The 27,175-nt window shown below is 39.3% G+C and overlaps 1 protein-coding gene across 10 annotated transcripts in view; it reads left to right on the top strand.

Annotated features, from left to right (window-relative positions):
- ATRX (ATRX chromatin remodeler) overlaps positions 1-27,175 on the top strand; it is a 312,306-nt gene that overhangs the window by 28,216 nt on the left and 256,915 nt on the right. The window lies entirely within an intron of this gene.

Genomic DNA, 27,175 nt, shown 5'->3' with positions numbered 1-27,175 from the left:
AGAGAGGGAGACACAGAATCTGAAACAGGCTCCAGGCTCTGAGCAGTCAGCACAGAGCCCAACGCAGGGCTTGAACTCATGAACTGTGAGATCATGACCTCAGCCGAAGTCAGACGCTTAACCGACTGAGCCACCCATGCTCCCCTTGAGGGTTTTTATTAAGAAAGGATGTTGTATTTTGTCAAATGCTTTTTCTGCATCTATTGACAGGATCATATGGTTCTTATCCTTTCTTTTATTAATGTGATGTATCACACTGATTGATTTGTGAATATTGAACCAACCCTGCAGCCCGGGAATGAGTCCCACTTGATCATGGTGAATAATTATTTTTATATGCTGTTGAATTCATTTTGCTAGTATCTTGTTGAGAATTTTTGCATCCATGTTCATCAGAGATATTGGCCTGTAGTTCTCCTTTTTTGTGGGGTCTCTGTCTAGTTTGGGAATCAAGGTAATGCTGGCTTCATAGAATGAGCCTGGAAGTTTTCCTTCCCTATTTTTTGGAACAGCTTGTGAAGGATAGGTATTAACTCTGCTTTAAATGTCTGGTAGCATTCCCCAGGGAAGCCATCTGGTCTAGGATGCTTATTGTTGCGAGATTTTTGATAACTGATTAAATTTCTTCACTAGTTATGGATCTATTCAAATTTTCTATTTCTTCCCATTTTAGTTTTGGTAGTGTGTCAGTGTTTAGGAATTTGTCCAGTTCTTCCAGGTTGAGCAGTTTGTTGGCATACAATTTTTCATAGTATTCTCTGATAATTGCTTGTATTTCTGATGGATTGGGTGTGATAAATCCATTTTCATTTGTGATTTTATCTATTTGGGTCCTCTTTCCTTTTTGAGAAGCCTGGCTTGAGATTTATCAATTTGGTTTATTTTTTCAAAAAAACAATTCTTGGTTTCATTGATCTGCTCTACAGTTTTTTTTAGATTCTATTTTGTTTATTTCTGCTCTTATCTTTATTATTTCTCTTCTTCTGCTGGGTTTGGGGTATCTTTGCTGTTCTGCTTCTATTTCCTTTAGGTGTGCTGTTAGATTTTGTATTTGGGATTTTTCTTGTTTCTTGAGATAGGCCTGGATTGCAGTGTATTTTCCTCTCAGGACTGCCTTCGCTGCATCCCAAAGGGTTTGGATTGTTGTCTTTTCATTTTCATTTGTTCCCATATTTTTTTTAAAATTTCTTCTTTAGTTACCTGGTTGACCCATTTGTTCTTTAGTAGGATGTTCTTTAACCTTCATGCTTTTGGAGGTTTTGCAGACTTTTCATGTGTTTGATTTCAAGTTTCATAGCATTGTGTTCTGACAGTGTGCATGGTATGGTCTCAGTTATTTTATATTTATTGAGGGATTTTTTGTGACCCAGTATGTGATCTATCATGGAGAGTCTTCCATGTGCACTCGAGAAGAATGTGTATTCTGCTTCTTTAGGATGAAAAGTTCTAAATATATCTGTCAAGTCTGTGTCATCCAGTATATCATTCAGGGCCATTGGTTCTTTACTGATTTTCTGTCTAGATGATCTGTCCATTGTTGTAAGTGGAGTTTTAATGTTCCCTGCATTTACCACATTCTTTCCAATAAGATTGCTTATTTTTGTGATTGTTTTATATGTTTGGGTGCTACCGGATTTGGTGTATAAACATTTATAATTGTTAGCTCTTCTTGATGGATAAACCCTGTAATTATTATATAATGCCCTTCTTCAACTGTTGTTATAGCCTTTAGTTTAAAATCTAGTTTGTCTTATATAAGAATGGCTACTCCAGCTTTCTTTTGACTTCAGTAGCATGATAGATGGTTCTCCATCCCCTCACTTTCAATCTGAAGGTGTCCTCAGTTCTAAAATGGGTCTCTTGTAGACAGCAAATAAATGGGTCTTATTTTTTTTATCCATTCTGATACCCTATGTATTTTGATTGGAGCATTTAGTCCATTTACATTCAATGTTATTGAAAGATAAGGGTTTAGATTCATTGTGTTCTCTGTAGGTTTCATGCTTGTAGTGATGTCTCTGGTCCTTTGTGGTCTTTGCAGCAGAGTCTTAGGATCTCTTGTAGGGCTGGTTTAGTGGTGAATTCCTTCAATTTTTGTTTGGGAAAACCTTTATGTGTTACTTTTCTGAACCACAGGCTTGCTGGATAAAGGATTCTTGGCTGAATATTTTTCCTATTCAGCACAAAGAAAATTTCCTGTCACTCCTTTTTGGCCTGCCAAGTTTCAGTAGTTAGGTCTACTACTACTCTTATGTGTCTACCCTTGGAGATTAAAGCCTGTTTATTCCTAACTGCTTTCAGAATTCTCTGTCTTTGTATTTTGCTAGTTTCACTATGATATGTAATGCAGAGGATCGATTCAAGTTACATCTGAAGGGAGTTCTCTGTGCATCCTGGATTTCAGTGTCTGTTTCCTTCCCCAGATTGGGGAAGTTCTCAGCTAGATTTGTTCAAGTACACCTTGGCCCCTTTCTCTCTCTCTTCATCTGGAACTCCTATGATACGTATATTGTTCCCTTTCATCGAATCACTTAGTTGTCTAATTCTCCCCTCGTGATCCAGAATTTATCTTTTTGTAAGCTTCATCTTTTTCCATAAATTCATCTTCTATTTCACCTATTCCTCCCTCTGCCTCTTTAGTCGTCACTGTCACCACCTCTACTTTATTTTGCACCTCATTTACAGCATTTTTTAATTCATTATGACTATTTTTTATTTCCTTGATCTCTGCAGCAGTAGATTCTCTGCTGTCTTCTATGCTTTTTTCAAGCCCAACAATTAGTCTTATTACTATTATTCTAAATTCTTGTTCAATTATATTGTTTATATGTGTTTTAATCAATTCTTTAGCTGTCATTTCTTCCTGGAATTTCTTTTGAGGAGAATTCTTCTGTTTTGTCATTTTGGCTAGTTTGCTGTCCCTTATGTGTTTTAGAAGCTTGTTATGTGCCTGCACCTGTGAGCGTTACTATATTAAAGAGGGGTCATACACTGTCCCGGGGCTGGCCCTTCAGGAGGTGTTTTTTTTGGAGAGTGTTACTTGCTCTCTTTTGTTGTGACTTTGGTTACTTTATCTCCCTACTTGTAGTGATGTTGTGGACCCTCCACCAGGTGTGCTTTGATTTCATTGAAGTAGCCCTGGAAATGAAAACAAACAAAAAAGAAACAAAAAAACAGAAAACAAAAACATACAAACAACCAACCAAAAACAAAAAATCAGAAACTTCAGCTGTAAGTCAACAACAGGGTGGAGGCAGTGTTGATGGAAGAGGCCTTATCCCATACAAGGATAGAAATGACAGGGGCAGTGGGAAAAGAAAAAACAAAAATTGGCCAGGCTGAGAAACTCCACGGCTTAATCCAGAGAGAGAGAGAAAGGAAAATAAAGAAGGAGGCGGGGAAAAAGAAAAGAAAATAAAATTGAGCAAAGAAACTATATGGCTTAATCCAGAGAGAGAGTAAGGAAAATAAGGAAGGAGGTGGGGAAAAGAGAAAATAAAATTGATCAGACATAAACTGTATGGCTTAATCCAGAGAGAGAAAGGAAAATAAAGAAGGAAGTGTAAAGCATGTGTCAAGAGAAAGGATAAAATATGTCTGCTTAAACAAACCAACAACCAGAGTAACCAGACTAGAGGAGGGAAGAGATAAGGAGGAAAGGAAGGAAGAATATGTTTATATAATAAGAATTGCCCGAGAATTAAATCAGGCAATGCAAGAGCACTGATCCGGAGAAGGGGCTGTGTGGTTGTCACTTCAATCCTGCTCGAGTAGATATGCAGTTATCAGCCACAGAAGGGCGTGGTTTGGTGTATGCCATCCGGCCTCCACTGTGGGCCTGCTGTCCATTCCCTGAAGCCCCACCTTGTTGGTGATGGGAGAAAAATGACGACTCTCCAGTCTCTCCTCCATGGACCAGGTGTCCCAAACCACTCTGTTCAAGCAGTCCTCACTGTGCCCCAGGCGTAAACAGGGCTGTTTGTCCTGCTCCACCAACTCCCATGCCTCTCTGGTGCTTGGCTGGGATTCAGACTCCTGCACAGTGCACCCCATACTGGGGGAGTGCCGCTCTGTGCCATCCCATATATGATTTCTGGCTGGCGGGTGCAGGCAGTCTTTGTCTTTCCAGTGGATATAAACCCTCGTCTCACAGCACTCCAGGGAGGGGATTGCTTTCTCCTACTGCGGACCATGCCCCTGACCTAGCCAATGAGTCCGAGGCTAGCTCCCCTCCTCCCCAGGTGTGCAGTCAGGGCAGCTGGCCCCAGTCTGGAGAAAGCCCCTCAGAGATTCGAACTTCTGCGCTCTGGTCCATGTTTTTTTTTTTTTTTTTTCTTGTCAAGATACAGCCCTATGCTTCTCTAGCCTCTCTTTCTCTTCTCTTTGTCTCTCTGCAGAAGGGGATCCCTCCCCTCCATTTGTTTTATCTCTCCCAGTCTGCAGTCATGCACCTATGGCCCATCGGATTGTCCCAGTGGGTCCCTGGAAGTGACTCTTGTCTCTTTGTCTTTTGGACTCTTGGAGTTTAAAGTCCTTTGGCTTCAGTACTGCTTTGAGAGATGAGGGAACTTTGGATGCCCTTACTTCTCCGCCATGTTGGCCCTTCTCTCTTGATTACTTTCCTTACCCATAAGCTATAATCACCCAGTACATTTTTGCATCTATTAGTTTGAATAGTTACCTGTTAGGTCAGTTAGGAATAAGAAAAATAGAAGATGTTATTTTACCTTCGTTTATTCCTTCTCTTATGTTCTTCCTTCATGTAGATCTGTGTTTCTGACCTGTATAATTTTTTTTTCTCTCTGAAGAACTTTTAACGTTTCTTGCAAGGCAAGTCTACTGTTGATAGATTACTGCAGCTTTTGTTTGTTGAGAAAGAGTAGTTTGTTTTCACTTTTGAGGGATTGTTTTGCTGGATACATTATTCTAGATTGGTGTTTTATTTTTCTTTCAACTTTAAAAATATTCCACTCTCTTTCTGCTTGTGTGGTTTCTGACAACATATCAGATATAGTGCTTATCTTTGTTCTTCTGTAGATAAGATGTCTTTTTCTTCTGGCTAATTTTAATATTTTTCTCTCTTTGGTTTTCTGTTTGCGTGTGATACCGCTAGGTGTAGATACTTGGTATTCATCCTGCTTTGGTGTTCTTTGTGCTTCCTGCATTGTGGTATCTGTTACTAATTTTGGAAGATTTTCCCACCATTATTGCAACCATTTCTTCTCCTTTTTCTTTTGTCCTTTGTATTCCTGTTACATATATGTTACAATTTCTGTAATTGTCCTACAGTTATTAGTTTTTGTTTTAAGTTATTTTTTAAAGCTTTTTGATTTGTTTTGAGAGCGAGAGAGTGGGCATATGCATGTGGGAGTAGGAAAGGGGAAGTGAGAGAGGAAGAGAGAGAATCCCAAGTAGACTCCACGTTGTCAACACAGAGCTTGATGTAGGGCTCAATCTCACGAACTGCAAGATCATGACCTGAACTGAGATTAAGAGTGGGATGCTCAACCAACTGAGCCACCCAGGCACCCCTAGTTATTAGTTTTACTGTTCCATTTTTTTTTGTTTGTTTGTTTTATTTCATTTTGGAAAGGTTTTTTGTTGTTTGCTTGGAAAGATTGCTTTGACATGTTATCAGTGTCACTGTTCCTTTCCTCATCAAGCTCATTGATTCTTTCCTTGACTGTGTCCAATCTAATAATGAGCCTATCAAAGGCATTCTTTATTTCTTTTACAGTGTTTCAGATTTGTAGCATTTCCTCTTGTTTATTTATTAGAGTTTTCCTCTCTCTGCTTACACTACCCATCTGATCTTGCATGTTGTCTATTTTTTCCATTAGAGAGTCCTTATCATATTACCCATAGTTATTTTAGATTCTCCTGATAATTCTAAAAGTCTGTGTCTTAAATAAGTCTGGTTCTGCTGCTGTTTCTTTAGATTTTGGTTTTTCTTGCTTTCTTTTGTTATTTTTTTGACCTTTTTTAAAAAAAGTCTTTTAGTGTTTATTGTTTTTTGAGTGAGAGAGAGAGCGTGAGCAGGGAAGGGGCAGAGAGAGATGGAGACACAGAACCTGAAGCAGGTTCCAGGCTCTGAGCTGTCAGCACAGAGTCCGATATGGGTCCTGAACTCAGGAACCTAGAGATCATGACCTGAGCTGAAGTCATACGCTTAACTGACTGAGCCACCCAGTACCTCTCCTTGGGCCTTTTGGCATGACTTGTAATTTCTTTGGAAGCCAGATGTTTCTGGTAGTGGGAATTGAGGATATTGGCTTTATTTATTTATTTATTTATTTACTTATTTAAATATTTGTTTATGTTTGAGAGAGAGAGCGTGAGCGCAAGTGGGGAAGGGGCAGAGAGATTAGAAACAGAGGATCTGAAGCAGACCCTGCGCTGGCAGCAGAGAGCCTGATGTGGGACTCGAACCTGTGAACCACGAGATCATGACATGAGCCAAGTTTTGAATGCTTAACTGACTGAGTCACCCGGGTGTCCCGAAGTTGTTCACTTTTAGTGTGAACTTTGTGAACTTTTATGTTAATCTAGCTAGGAACTGGGCTATGTGTTGTTTGCTGTAGCTGTAGGTACCAGAGGATTCATTCCCTTATAGTTTCTTTGTTATAATTCTTTTTTCCCTATTTTCTTTCTGTTTCTCTAAGAATTCCTTCTTTTTTTAAATATTTATTTTGATAGAGGTAGAAAAGAATCCCAAGAGGACTCCATGCTGTCAAGGACAAGAGCTCGACTCTGGGCTCATGGGGATCGATGGGGTTTGATCTCAGGAATTGTGAGATCATGACCTGAGCCAAAATCAGGAGTCAGACGCTTAATTGACTGAGCCACTCTGGCACCTCAAGAATTCCTTCTTTTTTTTTGTTTAATGTTTATTTTTTGGGAGAGAGAGAGAGATAACGCGAGAAGGGGAGAGGCAGAGAGAGTGGGAGAGAGAGAATTTGAAGCAGACTCCAAGCTTCGAGCTGTCAGCACAGAGCCTCATGTGGGACTCAAACTCACAAATCACGTGATCATGACCTGAGCTGAAGTCAGACAATGGAGCCACCCAGGCGCCCCAAGAATTCCTTCTAAAACAAAGTTTGTATTGTGCTCACTTGAAATTCAGTTATTATACTGGATCTATGTTAATGTGATAAAGGAGTTAGGGAGGGATAGTATTCTTTAATCTTAAAATTAAATCTCAGTTATTTTTAGTGGTCTTGAGTCTTTGGGCTGAGGCCTTGAGATGTATTTCTTAGCTGTCTGCCACTGTTGGGTGAAACAGGAAGACCAGAAGTGGCTGAGGTTGTCTAATTGAATTGCTCTTCCTTCAGGTAGATTTTGTCCTATTAAAGTAATATACCTTGATAGCATGACTTTGTTAAGAGAATGCTCTGGGCTATTTCAGTATGGCTACTTTCCCCTTCTGCTAAAGGCACAAGAGGATTTTCTACAGATCTTAACTGTTTAAACCTGAAAACCTTATGGGGGCTCCTAGAGGTAAACCCAGCAAAGTGTGGGCCCCCTACCTAAAACTGGGACTCCCAGATTTTTTTTTAACTCTCAAGTTAATACATTCTTAGTCTCTAATGATTCATAACTTACTGTTGAAGTGTTCCCATACCAGATAAGCTGTATCTGCCTGTCTCTCTGGTTTTCTTTTTTTTTTTTTTAATTTTTTTTAAAGTTTATTTATTATTGAGAGACAGACAGACACAGAGCATGAGCAGGTGAGGGGCTGAGAGATGGAGAGACACAGAATCCAAAGCAGGCTCCAGGCTCTGCGCTGTCAGCACAGAGCCTTACGTGGGGCTCGAACTCACAAACTGCGAGATCATGACCTTGACCAAAGTCGGACGCTTAACCGACTGAGCCACCCAAGAGCCCCTGGATTTCTTGGTATTGATTTGCCCTGTGACTTCATGTCCCTAAAGGATCTACGATACTGATTTTCAGTTTGTTCATCTTTTTTCTTGTCAGCATAAAAGTGAGGACTTGTAAGCCCCTTACATGTTGTAGCTGAGTGGCTAGTGTTTTTTTTATTTTTTATTTTCTTAAATAAATGGACCTGTGTGAAATGGCATAATTGTCTGTGGCTTTAATTTTGGTGCTCTTCTTTGTTTTAAATGTTTGTGTAACCCCTTTCAGGTCTTGGTTTTTGTGAGGATCAGGTTCTAATTTTAGTTGGAAGTTTTAGGAATTGATTTTAAAATTATTTATTTCTCTTATTGTTAGCAGGTTATCTTTAGTTGTTCCTGCATCCAAGTAAGGATAGTGTGGTAAGTGCAGTGGTTTAAACATGAGCAGTAGAACGGGAGAACTCAGGTAATTTCATGTGTCCATAAAATGCTTTATTAAAAAATTAAACTAATGTCAATAAGTATATATAAAATGATAAAGATGGGGCAGAAGATGGCGGCGTAGGAGAATGCTGGGCTCACTGCGCGTCCTGCTGATCACTTAGATTCCACCTACACCTGCCTAAATAACCCAGAAAACCACCAGAAGACTAGCAGAATGGAGTCTCCGGAGCCCAGCGCAGACCAGAGGCCCACGGAAGAGGGTAAGAAGGGTGGAGAGGTGGTGCGTGCTGCACGGACTGGCGGGAGGGAGCAAGGGTGGAGGGGCGGCCTGCTGGCCAAGCAGAGCCCCGAGTATGGCTTGCAAAAGCGGAGGGGCCAGACGGAGTGTGTTCCGACAGCAAGCGTGACTTAGCATCTGGGAGGTCATAAGTTAACAGCTCTGCTCGGAAAGCGGGAAGGCTGGAGGACAAAGGGAGGGAGAGTTGCTGAGCCCCGAGACGACAGAGCTCACTTTGGCGGGGAACAAAGGCGCTAGCCAGCGCCATCTCCCTCGCCCATCCCCCAGCCAAGATCCCAAAGGGAACCGGTTCCTGCCAGGGGACTTGCTTGTTCCACGCAAACACCCAACGCTGTGCTTCTGCAGAGCCACCCCTCCGGCAGTGGGTCTGACTCCCTCCCGCTGCCACAGGGCCCCTCCTGAAGTGGATCACCTAAGGTGAAGCCAGCTAAGCCTGCCCCTCCTGCCCCTGTGCACCCCAGCTAATACGCCAGATCCCCAGCACCACAAGCCTGGCAGTGTGCAAGTAGCCCAGACGAGCCATGCCACCCCACAGTGAATCCCGCCCCTAGGAGAGGGGAAGAGAAGGCACACACCAGTCTGACTGTGGCCCCAGCGGTGGGCTGGGGGCAGACATCAGGTCGGACTGTGGCCCCGCCCACCAACGCCAGTTATACACCACAGCACAAGGGAAGTGCCCTGCAGGTCCGCACCACTCCAGGGACTATTCAAAATGACCAAACGGAAGAATTCCCCTCAGAAGAATCTCCAGGCAATAACAACAGCTAATGAACTGATCAAAAAGGATTTAAATAATATAACAGAAAGTGAATTTAGAATAATAGTCATAAAATTAATTGCTGGGCTTGAAAACAGTATACAGGACAGCAGAGAATCTATTGCTACAGAGATCAAGGGACTAAGGAATAGTCAGCAGGAGCTGAAAAACGCTTTAAACGAGATGCAAAATAAAATTGAAACGACCACGGCTCGGATTGAAGAGGCAGAGGAGAGAATAGGTGAGCTAGATGATAAAATTATAGAAAAAGAGGAAGCTGAGAAAAGGAGAGATAGAATTCAGGAGTATGAGGGGAAAATTAGAGAACTAAGTGATACACTAAAAAGAAATAATATACGCATAATTGGTATCCCAGAGGAGGAAGAGAGAGGGAAAGGTGCTGAAGGTGTACGTGAAGAAATAATAGCTGAGAACTTCCCTGAACTGGGGAAGGAAAAAGGCATTGAAATCCAAGAGGCACAGAGAACTCCCTTCAGACGTAACGTGAATCGATCTTCTGCACGACATATCATAGTGAAACTGGCAAAATACAAGGATAAAGAGAAAACTCTGAAAGCAGCAAGGGGTAAACGTGCCCTCACATATAAAGGGAGACCTATAAGACTCGTGACTGATCTCTCTTTTGAAACTTGGCAGGCCAGAAAGAATTGGCACGAGATTTTCAGGGTGCTAGACAGAAAAAATATGCAGCCGAGAATCCTTTATCCAGCAAGTCTGTCATTTAGAATAGAAGGAGAGATAAAGGTCTTCCCAAACAAAAACTGAAGGAATTTGTCACCACTAAACCAGCCCTACAAGAGATCCTAAGGGGGACCCTGTGAGACAAAGTCCCAGACACATCACTACAAGCATAAAACATACAGACATCACAATGACTCTAAACCCGTATCTTTCTATAATAACACTGAATGTAAATGAATTAAATGCACCAACCAAAAGACATAGGGTATCAGAATGGATAAAAAAACAAGACCCATCTATTTGCTGTCTACAGGAGACTCATTTTAGACCTGAGGACACCTTTAGATTGAGAGTGAGGGGATGGAGAACTATTTATCATGCTACCGGAAGCCAAAAGAAAGCTGGAGTAGCCATACTTATATCAGACAAACTAGACTTTAAATTAAAGGCTGTAACAAGAGATGAAGAAGGACATTATATAATAGTTACAGGGTCTATCTATCAGGAAGAGCTAACAATTATAAATGTGTATGCGCCGAATACCGGAGCCCCCAAATATATAAAACAATTACTCATAAACACAAGCAACCTTTTTGATTAGAATGTGGTAATTGCAGGGGACTTTAACACCCCACTTACAGAAATGGATAGATCATCTAGACACACGGTCAATAAAGGAACAAGGGCCCTGAATGATAACATTGGATCAGATGGACTTGACAGATATATTTAGAACTCTGCATCCCAAAGCAACAGAATATACTTTCTTCGCGAGTGCACATGGAACATTCTCCAAGGTAGATCATATACTGGGTCACAAAACAGCCCTTCATAAGTTTACAAGAATTGAAATTATACCATGCATACTTTCAGACCACAGTGCTATGAAGCTTGAAATCAACCACAGGAAAATGTCTGGAAAACCTCCAAAAGCATGGAGGTTAAAGAACAACCTACTAACGAATGAGTGGGTCAACCAGGCAATTAGAGAAGAAATTAAAAAATATATGGAAACAAACGAAAATGAAAATACAGCAATCCAAACGCTTTGGGATGCAGCGAAGGCAGTCCTGAGAGGAAAATACTTTGCAATCCAGGCCTATCTTAAGAAACAAGAAAAATCCCTAATACAAAATCTAACAACACACCTAACGGAAATAGAAGCAGTACAGCAACGGCCGCCTAAACCCAGCAGAAGAAGAGAAATAATAAAGATCAGAGCAGAAATAAACAATATAGAATCTAAAACAACTGTAGAGCAGATCAACGAAACCAAGAGTTGGTTTTTTGAAAAAATAAACAAAATTGACAAACCTCTAGCCAGGCTTCTCAAAAAGAAAAGGGAGATGACCCAAATAGATAAAATCATGAATGAAAATTGAATTATTACAACCAATCCCTCAGAGATACAAACAATTATCAGGGAATACTATGAAAAATTATATGCCAACAAACTGGACAACCTGGAAGAAATCGACAAATTCCTGAACACCCACACTCTTCCAAAACTCAATCAGGAGGAAATAGAAAGCTTGAACAGACCCATAACCAGCGAAGAAATTGAATTGTTTATCAAAAATCTCCCAACAAAAAAGAGTCCAGGACCAGATGGCTTCCCAGGGCAGTTCTACCAGACGTTTAAAGCAGAGATAATACCTATCCTTCTCAAGCTATTCCAAGAAATAGAAAGGGAAGGAAAACTTCCAGACTCATTCTATGAGGCCAGTATTCCTTTGATTCCCAAACCAGACAGAGACCCAGTAAAAAAAGAGAACTACAGGCCAATATCCCTGATGAATATGGATGCAAAAATCCTCAATAAGATACTAGCAAATCGAATTCAACGTCATATAAAAAGAATTATTCGTCATGATCAAGCGGGATTCATTCCTGGGATGCATGGCTGGTTCAACATTCTCAAATCAGTCAACGTGATACATCACATTAATAAAAGATAAGAACCATATGATCCTGTCAATCGATGCAGAAAAAGCCTTTGGCAAAATTCAGCACCCTTTCTTAATGAAAACCCTTGAGAAAGTCGGGATAGAAGGAACATACTTACACATCATAAAAGCCATTTATGAAAAGCCCACAGCTAACATCATCCTCAACGGGGAAAAACTGAGAGCTTTTTCCCTGAGATCAGGAACACGACAGGGATATCCACTCTCACTGCTGTTGTTTAACATAGTGTTGGAAGTGCTAGCATCAGCAATCAGACAACAAAAGGAAATCAAAGGCATCAAAATTGGCAAAGATGAAGTCAAGCTTTCGCTTTTTGCAGATGACATACTATACATGGAAAATCCGATAAGACTCCACCAAAAGTCTGCTAGAACTGATACATGAATTCAGCAAAGTCACAGGGTACAAAATCAATGTACAGAAATTAGTTGCATTCTTATACATTAACAATGAAGCAACAGAAAGACAAAGAAACTGATCCCATTCACAATTGCACCAAGAAGCGTAAAATACCTAACAATAAATCTAACCCAAGATATAAAAGATCTGTATGCTGAAAACTATAGAAAGCTTATGAAGGTAGTTGAAGAAGATATAAAGAAATGGAAAGACATTCCCTGCTCATGGATTGGAAGAAAAAATATTGTCAAAATGTCAATACTACGCAAAGCTATCTACACATTCAATGCAATCCCAATCAAAATTGCACCAGCATTCTTTTCGAAACTAGAACAAGCAATCCTAAAATTTGTATAGAACCACAAAACACTCCAAATAGCCAAAGTAATTTTGAAGAAGACCAAAGCAGGAGGCATCACAATCCCAGACTTTAGCCTCTACTACAAAGCTGTCATCATCAAGACAGCATGGTATTGGCACAAAAACAGACACATAGACCAATGGAATAGAATAGAAACCCCAGAACTAGACCCACAAATGTATGGCCAACTCATCTTTGACAAAGCAAGAAAGAACATCCAATGGAAAAAAGACAGTCTCTTTAACAAATGGTGCTGGGAGAACTTGACAGCAACATGCAGAAGAATGAAACTAGACCACTTTCTCACCCCATTCACAAAAATAAACTCAAAATGGATAAAGGACCTGAATGTGAGACAGGAGCCATCCAAACCCTAGAGGAGAAAGCAGGAAAAGACCTCTCTGACCTCAGCCGTAGCAATCTCTTACTCGACACATCCCCAAAGGCAAGGGAACTAAAAGCAAAAATGAATTACTGGGACCTTATGAAGATAAAAAGCTTCTGCACAGCAAAGGAAACAACCAACAAAACTAAAAGGTAACCAACGGAATGGGAAAAGATATTTGCAAATGACATATCGGACAAAGGGCTAGTATCCAAAATCTATAAAGAGCTCACCAAACTCCACACCCGAGAAACAAATAACCCAGTGAAGAAATGGGCAGAAAACATGAATAGACACTTCTCTGAAGAAGACATCCGCATGGCCAACAGGCACATGAAAAGATGCTCAACGTCGCTCCTCATCAGGGAAATACAAATCAAAACCACACTCAGATATCACCTCACGCTAGTCAGAGTGGCCAAAATGAACAAATCAGGAGACTATAGATGCTGGAGAGGATGTGGAGAAACGGGAACCCTCTTGCACTGTTGGTGGGAATGCAAACTGGTGCAGCCGCTCTGGAAAGCAGTGTGGAGTTTCCTCAGAAAATTAAAAATAGACCTATCCTGTGACCCAGCAATAGCACTGCTAGGAATTTATCTAAGGGATACAGGAGTACTGATGCATAGGGGCACTTGTACCCCAATGTTTATAGCAGCACTCTCAACAATATCCAAATTATGGGAAGAGCTTAAATGTCCATCAACTGATAAATGGATAAGGAAATTTTGGTTTATATACACAATGGAGTACTATGTGGCAATGAGAAAGAATGAAATATGGCCCTTTGTAGCAACATGGATGGAACTGGAGAGTGTGATGCTAAGTGAAATAAGTCATACAGAGAAAAATAGATACCAGATGTTTTCACTCTTATGTGGATCCTCAGAAACTTAACAGAAACCCATGGGGGTGGGGAAGGAAAAAGAAAAAAGGTTAGAGTGGGAGAGAGCCAAAGCATAAGAGACTCTTAAAAACAGAACAAACTGAGGGTTGATGGGGGGTGGGAGGGAGGGGAGGTTGGGTGATGGGCATTGAGGAGGGCACCTTTTGGGATGAGCACTGGGTGTTGTATGGAAACCAGTTTGACAATAAATTTCATATATTGAAAAAAAAAGGCGAAAAGTAAGAAAGTTGCTCATAAATCCACCCCTAGAAATGATGACTAATGAAATAATTGGGTATACATCTTTCCACATTTTTTCTTTTCCACTTGTGGGTATATATGCAAAACCTCATGTACACACCCGTGTATTTAAAAACTTAGCTAATGCATCCTGAGAAACTTAACAGAAGACCATGGGGGAGTGGAGGGAAAAAAAAAAGGTTAGAGAGGAAGGAAGCCAAAACATAAGAGACTCTTAAAAACTGAGAACAAACTGAGGGTTGATGGGGGGTAGGAGGGAGGGGAGGGTGGGTGATGGGTATTGAGGAGGACACCTGTTGGTAGGAGCACTGTGTGTTGTATGGAAACCAATTTACAATAAATTTCTTATTTAAAAAAAATGATAAAGATGGAAATGAAGAAAGATGAAAATTTTTGGAAAAGTATAACTTACTCATACCTGTTTACTCAGACATTATTATACATATTATAGATTTTGTGTCACTGTATATAACTCATAGATTGTTATCATTGGTGATTAAAATTATTTATTTAGAATTATTTATTTAGTTAAGATATAGGCAGAATTATTTAAGATAAGATCAAAGGCTTTTCCCAAGTTCTTTTCTAAATCCTTGTATTACCACTGGCCATATATGAGTGTCTATTTCATAGCACCTTGTTCTACAATGAGTAGTCATTTTTCCCTTAAATATTTCATAGGCAAAAAAAGATAAGCAAATTAAACACTTTTTGTTAGCATTTAATAAAGTTGTAGTTTAATATCCATTTCTTCACATACTTTATTTACCTTTTAGGTGATGACAATTTTTTCAAAAGTTGCCGTAAGGGAGTCAGAGCAAAGTAATGCGTTTTACATTGCTTAGGGTTTGTTAGCACACATTTATCTACCTACCAAAGGGATGATCCTAATAAAGTCAATTCTTGGGTAGTTACATGTAAAATGTTTGTGATAGAGATAATTGAACAAAGTAATGAAATAAAAAAATGCAGCATTATGGAGATTTGCTTATCGAACTGAGCTTGTTCATTTTGACAGTTAATTCCTCTTTAAAGTGATGGTGGGATTTTCATTATACTTTTTCGTATATCCTGGTACCGGTGACACCATTCATAATACATTCCATCAATAATATCCTAATCTTCTACTTATCGTGCTTTCCTTCTCATTCCGTTACTGGTGTTGAACCAATATACTATATGGACAGTTGAATACATTCTGAGTTTTTCTGCCATCAGCTGTCGTTTCTTCAAACCTCTTTCCCATTTTACAAGAAAACCGTTCTAAAGTGTTCTCAGTTTTTATGGTGAGAGACTTGGCTGTCAGAAGTGATGACACAATCTGGCTTGGCCTTTGTGCCCATTTTTCACAGTGCCACTCCCATTTGTCCTTCCTTAGTATATTCAGGAATGTCTTTAACTCTTCCTTCATAGAATCCTTAAAACCATCTTCCTACCAGTTGCTGAATTGTAGCCATGGTGGGCGTGGGGAACAGGGTCTAATGCAGGAAGCAGGGCACTTGGTCCTGGGAAGTGTGCTTTGCCTCACACCTTCTAATCCCACCCTCCATTACCCTGGACCAGGCTGTGCAAACCAGGTTCACCTAGGATGCCGGGACCTGTAGGGCACTGCTTACAAGATAAGTTTTTTATTTAAAGTTTTTACTTTAATTCTAGTTAGTTAGCATACAGTGTTATCTTAGCTTCAGGTGTAAAATACACTGATTCATCAATTCCATGAGTGGCTCCTGGGTGGCTCAGTTGTTAAGCATCTGACTCTTGATTTTGGCTCAGGTCATTATCTCGTGGGTCATGAGTTCGGGCCTGTGTCAGGCTCTGTACTAGCAGTGAGGAGACTGCTTGGGGTTCTTTCTTTATCTCTGTGTCCCTCTCTCTCCCTCCCCTCTCTTGCTGTCCCTTCCCTGCTCGCATTCTTTCTCTCAAAATAAGTAAACTTTTAAAAAAGCAAAAAAAAAATTCCACATATCTGGTGTTCATCACAAATGCTCTCCTCAATCCTGATCACCTATTTAAACCCATCCTCCCATCCACCTCCCCACAGGTAACCATCAGTTTGTTCTCTGTAATTAGGAGTATGTTTTTAAATTTTTCTCTTTTTTTCCCTTTGCTTGTTTGTTTCATTTCTTAAATTCCACACATGACTAAAATCATACAGTGTCTTTCTCTGACTTAATAGTTTTGATTTGCATTTCCCTGATGATGAGTGTTGTTGAGCATCTTCTTAAAAAAATATTTATTTAGGGATGCCTAGGTAGCTCAGTTGGTTAAGCGTACGACTTCAGCTCAGGTCATGATCTCACTGCTTGTGAGTTCGAGCCCCACATCGGGCTCTGTGTTGACAGCTCAGAGCCTGGAATCTGCTTCAGATTCTGTCTCTGTCTCTGTCTCTCTCTCTGTGCCCCACCCCTGCGCTCTCTCTCTCTCTCTCTCAAAGATAAATATACATTAAAAAGTTTAAAAAAATCTTTACTTATTTGTTTTGAGAGAGGGCGGGGAGGGAGAAGTGTGGGGAGGGACAGAGAGAGGGGAGAGAATCCCAAGCATGCTCCACGCTGCCAGTGCAGAGCCCAACATGGGGTTGGAAGTCAAGGACCATGAGATCATGACCTGAGCTGAAACCGAGTCAGATGCTTAACCAACTGAGCCACCCAGGTGTCCCTAGCATCATTTCTTATGACTGTTTGCCATCTGAATATTTTCTTTGGAGAAATGTCTGTTCATGTCTTCTGCCCATTTTCTAATTGGATTATTTGGTTTCAGGTGTTGTAAAAGAGCTTTATGTATTTTGGATACTAGCCCTTTATCAGATATGTTGTTTGCAAATGTCTTCTCTCATTCCTTAGGTTGCCTTTTAGGATTTTTAAAAAATTTTTATTTTGAGGGAGAGAGAGAGAGCACATGAGCAAGTGAGCACAAGTGGGGGAGAGGCAGAGAGAAGAAAGGGAGAGAGAGAATCCTAAGCAGGCTCTGCATTGTCACAGCACAGTCCAACACAGGGCTTGGTCTCAGGAACCATGAGATCATGACCTGAGCTTAAATCCAGAGTCAAGATGCTTAACCAAGTGAGCCACCCAGGTGCTGCATCCTTTTAGTTTTGTTGATGGTCTCCTTCAATGTGCAGAAGCTTTTTATTTTGATGAAGCTCAGTAGTTTATTTTTACTTTTGTTTCCCTTGCCTCAGGAGGCATATCTAGAAAAATATTGCTACAGCTAATGTCTGAGGCTTTACTATCTATGCTTTCTTCTAGGATTTTTATGGTTTCCTGTCTCCCATTTACTTCTTTAATCCATTTTGAAATTATTTTTGTGTGTGGTGTAAGAAAGTGGTCTAGTTTCATCCTTTGGCATGTCCCTGTCAGGTTTTCCCAACACCATTTGTTGAGGAGACTGTTGTTTTCCCATTGGATATTTTTTCCTGCTTATTGAAAATTGACCATACAGTTGTGGGTTTATTTTTGGGTTTTTATTCTGTTCTGTTTACCTTTGTGTCTGTTTTTGTTTCAATACTGTACTGTTTTGAGAACTATAGCTTTGTAATATAACTTGAAATCCAGAATTGTGATACCTCCAGCTTTAGTTTTATTTTTCAAGATTGCTTTTGCTCTTCAGGGTCTTTTGTGGTTCCATACACATTTTAGGATTGTTTGTTCAAGTTCTGTGAAAAATGCTGTTGGATTGCTTAGATGGCTGTCAGTAGAACATGGGAGACTTGATCTCAGGGTCATTAGTTCAAGCCCCACATTGGGCAGAGCTTACTTAAAAAAATAAAGATTTGGTTTTAAAAATCAAAGCTGTTGGTATTTTGGTAGGGATTGTACTAAATGTGTAGATTGCTTTGGGCAATATAGACATTTTAACAATATTTGTTCTTCCAATCCATGAGCATGGAATGTCTTCCCATTTCTTTGTATCCTCTTGAATTTCTTTCATCAATGTTTTGCAGTTTTCAGAATACAGGTCTTTCACCTCATTGGTTAGGTTTATTCCTAGGTATCTTATTTTTGGTGTGATTGTAAATGAGATTGATTCCTTGATTTCTCTTTCTGATGCTTTATTTTATTTATTTATCGTATAGAAGTGCAGCAGATTTCGTTAGATTGATTTTGTATCCTGCGACTTGACTGCATTTGTGTATCAGTGCTAGCAATTTTTTGGTGGAGTCCTTCACGTTTTCTATATGTAGTATGATGTCATCTGCAAAAAGTTTAACTTCTTCCTTGCCTATTTGGATGCCTTTTATTTCTGTTGTCTGATTGCTGTGGTTAGGACATCTAGTACTATATTGAATAAAAGTAGTGGTTAGGACATCTAGTACTATGTTGAATAAAAGTAGTGAGAATGGGGGCGCCTTCGAAGCTCAGTCTGTTGAGTGTTTTTCGCTCAGGTCATAATCTCACAGTTAGTGAGTTTGAGCTCCACATCAGGCTGCTGCTGTCAGTGCGGAGCCCACTTCGGATCCTCTGTCTCCCCCTCTCTGCCCCTCCCCTACTCATGTTCTCTCTCTCAAAAATAAAAACATTAAAAACAAGAATAGTGAGAGTGGACATCCCTGTCTTGTTCCTGACCTTAGGAACAAAAGCTCTCAGTTTTTCCCCATTAAAGATGTTATTAGGGGCACCTGGATGGCTCAGTTGGCCAAGTGTCCAGCTTTGGCTCAAGTCATGATCTCAGGGTTTGTGAGTTTGAGCCCTGTGTTGGGCTCTGTGCTGACAGCTTGGAGCCTGGAGCCTGCTTCGGATTCTGTGCCTTCCTCTCTCTCTGCCCCTCCCCTGCTCACGCTCTGTCTCTCTCTCAAAAATAAACATTAAAAAAATTAAAGGATGATATTAGCTGTGGGGTTTTCATATGTGGCCCTTATTATGTTGAGGTATATTCCCTCTAAATTTACTTGTTGAGAGTTTTTATCATAAGTGAATTTTGAACTTTCTCAGGTGCTCTTTCTGCATCGATTGAAATTATATGATTTTTGTCTTTCCTCTTATTGATGTGATGTATCATGTTGATTGATTTTTGAATATTGAACCACACTTGTATCCCAGGAATAATCTCACTTGATCTTGGTGAGTGATTTTTTAATGTACTGTTGGATTCGGTTTGCTGGTGTTTTGTTGAGAATGTTTGCATCTGTGTTCATCAGGGATGTTGACCTGTGGCTATCTTTTTTAGTGGTGTCTTTATCTTGTTTTGGTATTAGGGTAATACTGGCCTCATAGAATGAGTTTGGGTGTTTTCCTTCCTTTTCTACCGTTTGGAATAGTCTGAGAAAACCATTTATTAAATGTTTGATAGAATTCCGTCTATAAAGCCATCTGGTCCTGGACTTGTGTTTCTTGGGAGTTTTTTGATTATTGATTCAAATTTTTGCTGGCTATCGGTCTGTTCAAATATTCTATTTCTTCCTGTTTCAGTTTTGGTAATTTATGTTTCTAGGAATTTATCCCTTTCTTGTAGGTTGTCCAATTTTTTGGCATATACTTTTTCATAATACTCTCTTATTTGTATTTCTGTGGTCTTGATTGTTATTTTTCCTCTCTTATTTGTCATTTTATTCATTTGAGTCCTTTCTCTCTTTTTCTTGATAAGTGTGGCTAGATATTTATCAATTTATCTTTTCAAAGAACCAGCTCCTGGTTTCATTAATCTTTTCTTTTTTTTTTAGTTTCTGTATCATTTATTTCTGCTCTAATTTTTATTATTTTCCTCCTGTTGGATTTAGCTTTTGTTTTTCTAGCTCCTTTAGTTGTAAATTTAAATTATTTGAGATTCTTCTTGCTTCTTGAGGTATGCCTATATTGCTATAAGCTTTCCTTTTAGAACTGCTTTTGCTTCCTCCTACAGGTTTTGAGCCATTGTGTTTTCAGTTTCATTCATTTCCATATACTTTATTTTTGAGAGAGAGAGAGAGAGAGAGAGAGAGAGAGAGAGAGAGAGAGGCAGGCATGTGCTTAGGAGGGCCAGAGGGAGAGAGGGATAATCTTAAGCAGGGTCCATGTTCAGCACAGAGCCTTACATGAGGCTTGATCTCATGACCATGAGATCCTGACCTGAAGTGAAATCAAGAGTCAGATGCTTAACCGACTGAGTCACCCAGGCGACCCTCAATGTACTTTTTTAAATTTCCTGGTTGACCCAGTCATTGTTTAGTAGCATGTTATTTCACTTCCATGTGAATGTGGTCTTTCCAGACTTTTTGTTGGGGTCGACTTATAGTTTCATAGCATTGTGGTTAGAAAATATGCATGGTATGACTTGAATCTTTTTGAATTTGTTGGGGATTGTTTTGTGGACTAATATGTGAAGATACTTGTTTTATTATTAATGAAGGTGGTAATTAAAATTTAATGGTCTTTGTTTCAGAATTTTAGATTATTAGAATTTTGTAGATAAAGCTAAAGTTCCATTTGAACTATTTTTAGTTTCTTTATATTGACTCATGTTGCTCTAGTTCATTTATTTAACTGCTGTATAGTATTCTTTTATGTGAACATATAATCTATCCATTCTGTTTTTTGTGAATAATTAATTGGGTTATTTCCAAATTTTCTCTAGTGTAAACAGTGCTGAAGTTAGTACATTCTTTGTTCATATCTTTAGGGGCCAGGTGCAACACCAACTTTCTTTTATAATATTTACTTGATAATATTAAATATCTTTTAAAATATTTACCATTTTAGGGGCACCTTGGCTCAGTTGGTTAGGCATCCAACTTTGGCTCAGGTCATGATCTCATGGCTCGTGAGTTTGAGCCCCACTTTGAGCTTTGTGCTGACAGCTCAGAGCCTGGAACCTGCTTAGGATTCTGTGTCTCCCTCTCTCTCTCTGCCCCTCCCCCACTCACGCTCTGTCTCTCTCTCTCTCAAAAATAAACATTAAATTAGAAAAAAATTTACCATTTTACCATTTTACCATTTTTAAGTGTATGATTCAGTGGGTTTAGGTAAATATATTGGCATTCTTGTGCAACCATCATCACTCCCCATTTCCAGAACTTTTTCATCATTTCCCAAACAGAAACTGTACCCATTAAACAATAACTGCATTCCCTCCCCCTTCCAGCCCTCTATTCTTTCTGTCTCTATGAATTTGTTCAAGGAACATCAACCAAGTGGAATTACATATTTTTCCTTTTGTTGTGTCTGGCTTGCTCATTTAGTATGTTTTAAAAATTCATTTATGTTATAGCATGTGTCAGAATTTCATTTCTTTTTAGGCAATATCATTTCCTTTTATTCCTTTTATTTTTCCGTTCACCTATTTTTGATGGATTTTGGCCGTTGTAAATAATCCTGGTATGAACATTTGTGTGCAAATATTTGTTTGATTTCCGACTTTCTTTTGGATATATACTTAGAGGTGGAATTGCTGGATCATATGGTAATTCTTTTAAAAAAATTGTTTTTATTATGTTTCTTTATTTTTGAGAGGCAGAGAGAGACAGAGCATGAATGGGGGAGGGGCAGAGAGAGAGGGAGACACAGAATCCAAAGCAGGCTCCAGGCTCTGAGCCGTGGGTCATATGGTAATTCTGTTTAACTTTTTGAGGTATTACCATATTGTTTTTCTGCAGTGGGCGCACCATTTGATATTCCTACCAGCAATACACCCAGGGTTGTAATAGCTCCACATTCTCATCAGCACTCATTTTTTCCCATTTTTTTGTAATAAAAATGGGTGTGAAATGGTACCTCATTTTGGTTTTGATTTGTTTTCCCTATAGTGTTTTAAGCCTCTTTTTGTGTGCTTATTGGATATTTGTACATTTTCTCTGGAGAAATATCTATTCAAGACCATCGACTATTCTTAAATTTGTTTTTTGTTGTTGAGCTCTGGGATTTTCTTATATAATACTGTGGATGTTAATACCACTTCAGATATATGATTTGGAAATATTTTTTCATAATCTGTGGGTTGTCTTTTCACTCTCTTTATAGTGTCCTTTGATGCACAGGAGTTTTTCATTTTAGTGAAATTCAGTTATTTTTTTTTTTCTATTGTTGCATTGTACTTTTGATATCATGTTCAAGAAACCATCACCAAATCCAGGGGCGCCTGGGTGGCTCAGTCGTGAGTTCAAGTCCCGCATCAGGCTCTGTGCTGACAGCTCAGAGCCTGGAGCCTGCTTTAGATTCTGTGTCTCCCTCTCTCTATGCCCCTCTCCCATTCAATGCTCTCTGTCTCTCAAAAATAAATGTTAAAAAAAAATAAAAAAAGAAAAATCATCACCAAATCCAATGTCCCAAGGATTCTTTCCTGTGTTTTCTTTGAGTAATTTAATAGTTTTAGCTAGTATGTTTAGTTCTTTGTTGCCTTTTATGTTAATTTTTATTATATCACGTAAGGGTCCAGCTTTATTCTTTGGCATGTGGATATCCCATTTTTCCAGCCCTTTTATTGAAAGAACTGCCCTTTCTCTATGGAATGATTTTGACACCTTTGGTGAAAATCAATTGACCATATGCACACAAGGGTTTTGGTGTTTCTGTTCCACTGGCCTATGAGTTTGTCCTTATGTCAATACTGTACTGTTTCATTTATTTTAGCTCTGCAGTTAGTTTTGAAATCAGGAAGTGTGAGTTCTCCAAATTTGTTCTTTTTCATGATTGTTTTGGTTATTTGTGATTCCTGGAGCTTCCCCATGAATTTTAGGATGGCCTTTTCTGTTTTCTGCAAAATATGCTGTTGAGATTTTGATAGGGGTTGAAATGAATTTCTAGGTCATTTGTGTAGTATTGTCATTTTAACTTTTAGTATTGTGTAGTATTGTCATATTAATTTTTTCTAACCCGTAGAAACTATATTTCCATTTATTTGTGTCTTCAATTTCAACAATGAAAACATTGCTGTTTTGCAGTTTTCAGTGTTTAAGTCTTTTGCCTCCTTGATTAAATTTATTCCAAAATATTGTTTCTGATACTGTTGTAAATGGAATTGTTTTCTTAATTTCCTTTTTGGACTGTTCATTGTTAGTGTGTAGAAATGCAATTAGTTCTCGTGGTTGATACTGTATCCACTAAGTTTACTGAATTTATTTAACTATCTCAAATTTTTTGCGACATCTTGAACTTTTTTTTTTTTTGAGAGTGCATGATGTGGGGGGAGGGGAAAGAGGGAGGGAGAGAGAGAGAAAGAAAATCTTAAGCAGGCTCCACCTTAAGCAGACTCCACTCTCAGCCTGGAGCCCAATGTGGGGCTTGATCCCAAGATCCCTGGATTCATGACCTGAGCTGAAATCAAGAGTAGATGCTTAACCAACTGAGCTACCCAGGAGCCATTTTCTACATATAAGAAGCCATCTGTGAACAGAAATAATTTAACTCTTTCCAATTTGGATAACATGCTATTTTAAATAGTCATGAAGTGAACAAAAATTTTTTAATTGTTTACCATTCTTTTTTCCATTAAAAAACCTATTTTGGTCAATATGATCACACCCATGGTCATATTACCAAATTTTAGAGACTGTGTGGTCCATGGCTGTGCCTTAAACACGGCAGCCCATCTATGGGAACAGATGCATGAATGGATTAAATGTGAAAAATAGTTTTTTTAAATACATTACCATTGTGGCAAACTGGGTAATGAATACACAGAATCTTTTTTAAAACTGCATGTCACTCTCCATTTATCTCAAAATGAAAAATTTAATTCAAAAAATGGCTAGTTCCTCTATGCATATACATCTCCAAAATAAAAGTACAAAAGAGTACACATAAAATTTTTGTAATTCCACAGTTATTCATGGAAAAAAATTAGTAACACATTCAAGGGAAAGAACACAGCCCTTAGTTAAAAATATTGACATTAGGACTCAAAATTTGTCTAAAATCTAGTCATTCATGATATGGTTACCTTACAGTAGGAATTAAAGTTTTTATGATCCACTGGCAGATAGGTCAATTTTTACAGGTCATCAGCAACAAGCCCATGTTATAATTGTGTAACTGTGAGCATGAAGGCAGTACACATTCTTCCTCAATGGAGATTTTTAATTTTTAATTTTTTTATGTTTATTTTTGGGAGACAGAGAGACAGAGTAGGGGAGGGGCAGAGAGAGAGGGAGACACAGAATCTAAAGCAGGCTCCAGGCTCCGAGCCTTCGGCACAGAGCCCGATGCAGGGCTCGAACCCACGAAGTGCGGGATCATGATGACCTGGGGCAAAGTTGGATGCTCAACCGACTGAGCCACCCAGGCATCCCCCTCAATGCAGATTTTTAACCACTCTCAAAAAGATTGTTTTAAGGACTAGGACCTACAGTTAAGTAACATATATAGTACTGGTTGAGTTAGCTTCACGTTTTAGTAGAGGAATGAAGAGAGTGACAATCATGTCTGGATTTAATACAAATATCCTTTGTAATAGTTCACAGTTATGAAACTAATAAATTAATGTATGCAGTTTTGCCTTAGGAAGATTGTTTAGTTTACAAAAGTATTGATAAGTGTCACATTTTAAATGGTTTGTTGGGGGGCACCTGGGTGGTTCAGTTGGTTAAGTGTCCGACTTTGGCTCAGGTCATGACCTTGCAGTTATGACCTTGCAGTTCGTGAGTTCGAGCCCTGCATTGGGCTCTGTGATGACAGCTCAGAGCCTGGAGCTTGCTTGGGATTCTGTGTCTCCCTCTCTTTCTGCCCTTCCCCTGCTCACACTTGGTCTGTCTCTCCTTAAATGGTTTGTTGTGTTTAAAATACTGTTTCCAAGGGCGCCTGTGTGGCTCAGTTGGTTAAGCATGTATTCTTGATTTTGGCTCAGGTCATTATCTTGCAGTTCATGAGTTAGAGCCCCATGTTGTGCTCTGTGCCGATAGCTCAGAGCCTGGAGCCTGCTTGGGATTCTGTGTCTCACTCTCTCTCTGCCCCTCCCCCCTCCCCCGCTTGCACTATGTTTCTCTGAAAAATGAATAAACATTAAAAAAAGTAAGCTTAAAAAAAGTGTGATTCTAGAAATGAGGCAGATTTTAAAAGGTGACATCAGGGGCGCCTGGGTGGCGCAGTCGGTTAAGCGTCCGACTTCAGCCAGGTCACGATCTCGCGGTCCGTGAGTTCGAGCCCCGCGTCAGGCTCTGGGCTGATGGCTCAGAGCCTGGAGCCTGTTTCCGATTCTGTGTCTCCCTCTCTCTCTGCCCCTCCCCCGTTCATGCTCTGTCTCTCTCTGTCCCAAAAATAAATAAAAAATAAAAAATAAAAAAATAAAAGGTGACATCAGAGCTTCTATATGCAGATGGGTACTTCCCTTCTCAGTAGGCCATACTGATATCAGTGATGATGTTATTCCTGAGGACATTTTGGGAACTCTCCTTTTGTAGTTAATGTAGAAGTCATGCAAGAAAATGTTAAGGAATATTTGAGATTTTGGCAAAAAAGTTATTTTATCCAACCTGATAATTCACCATATTTGACTCTAAATGACATTTAGCTGTTTGCAAAAATCCCACCCACCTCAAAGAAGATTTTTCAAAAGAATGAGCAAAATTTTTTAAGTATCCACATGTTTTTATCATTTGACTTCTACCGGGTTTCTTAATTTATAATATAAGACAAACATGTTTATGCCTAAAAGTGCTATCCTTCACAGAAGGAGAAAGTTCTACTGATTGTATTCAATTGTTTTAATTTTTACATGTGGTAGTAGTAATATTAATGGGTTGTGCTGACTTATCCACAGTCCTGACCTTGGTCAGCTACAGCATGGATTCATGTGATAGCTGGCTTTGTGGTTGGAATGAGTGAGAAAAATCACTATTTTGTTGGTTTGCTGTACTCTTTTCTAAAGAATAACTTTTTTCTCTTTTATAATCTGTTGATGGGACAAGAATATAAAACGATATTCTTATTTTTGAATTTTGGTTACAAGAAATTCTGTGTGCCATGGGTTGATACATAGTATCTTTTGATCTGGTTCCATTTTCTAATTTAAGATTAAGGACTCGGAGTAACTCGATAATTTTTTGTACATTTAACTTTTCCAAAGCAAGGTTATGGGAAAAAGTAGAAATCATACACTCTTGGGATCTTTATTCTAGAGGCAAGTTTGTTTCGGAACTTTGTAAAATAACTTTCTTCATTGAAAGAAAATAGTTGCAGTTATGTCTGGTATATCTCATTTCTTTTTCTTTCCCTTAATATCCTGGGTTCTCCCTAACCAAACATAGGAAAATGATGCAGAGGGGGCTACTGGCCTTGGGGTGGGCCTAGTGCACTGCATGAATGGTGGTGGTACCTGGCCCAGGAAGGACTGATAACAACTGTTACTTGATTCACAGTGTTTTAATTTTCATTCTGTTGATTACTAGATCACGTCCTGAGCGAAATCAAGAGTTGGAAGCTCTACCCAGTGAGCCACCCAGGCACCTAATGCATTGTCCTAATGATTCATAATCTTGAGCATTTTTCATGTGTATAAATGTTTTATTTATTTTTGAGAGAGAGAGAGAGAGACAGAGTATGAGCAGGGGAGGGGCAGAGAGAGGGGGACACAGAGTCTGAAGCAGGTTTCAGCCTCTGAGCTGTCAGCACAGAGCCTGACACAGGGCTCAAACACATGAATCACAGGATCATGACCTGAGCCGAAGTTGGACGCTTAACCGACTGAGCCACCCAGGTGCCCCTGCATTTTTCATGTGTTTACTGGCCCTTTGTATATCTTCTTTGGGGAAATGTATATCTAAGTCCTTTGCCCATTTTTAAATTGGGTCTTCTTTTATTGTTTTAATTGTAAAAATTCTTTATTAAAAGTATAAAAAGCATTTTAAAGGATATATATTGTCTTGTTAAAGGATATATATTATATAAAAGGCTATTAATATCTTTTCAGATATATGATTTGAAGATAGTTTTCTTTAGTTGTATGGATTTTCTC

This window comes from Felis catus, chromosome X, assembly GCF_018350175.1.
Source record: "Felis catus isolate Fca126 chromosome X, F.catus_Fca126_mat1.0, whole genome shotgun sequence".
Classification (NCBI taxonomy): Eukaryota; Metazoa; Chordata; class Mammalia; order Carnivora; family Felidae; genus Felis; species Felis catus.
This window is presented reverse-complemented; position numbering and strand designations above follow the sequence as displayed.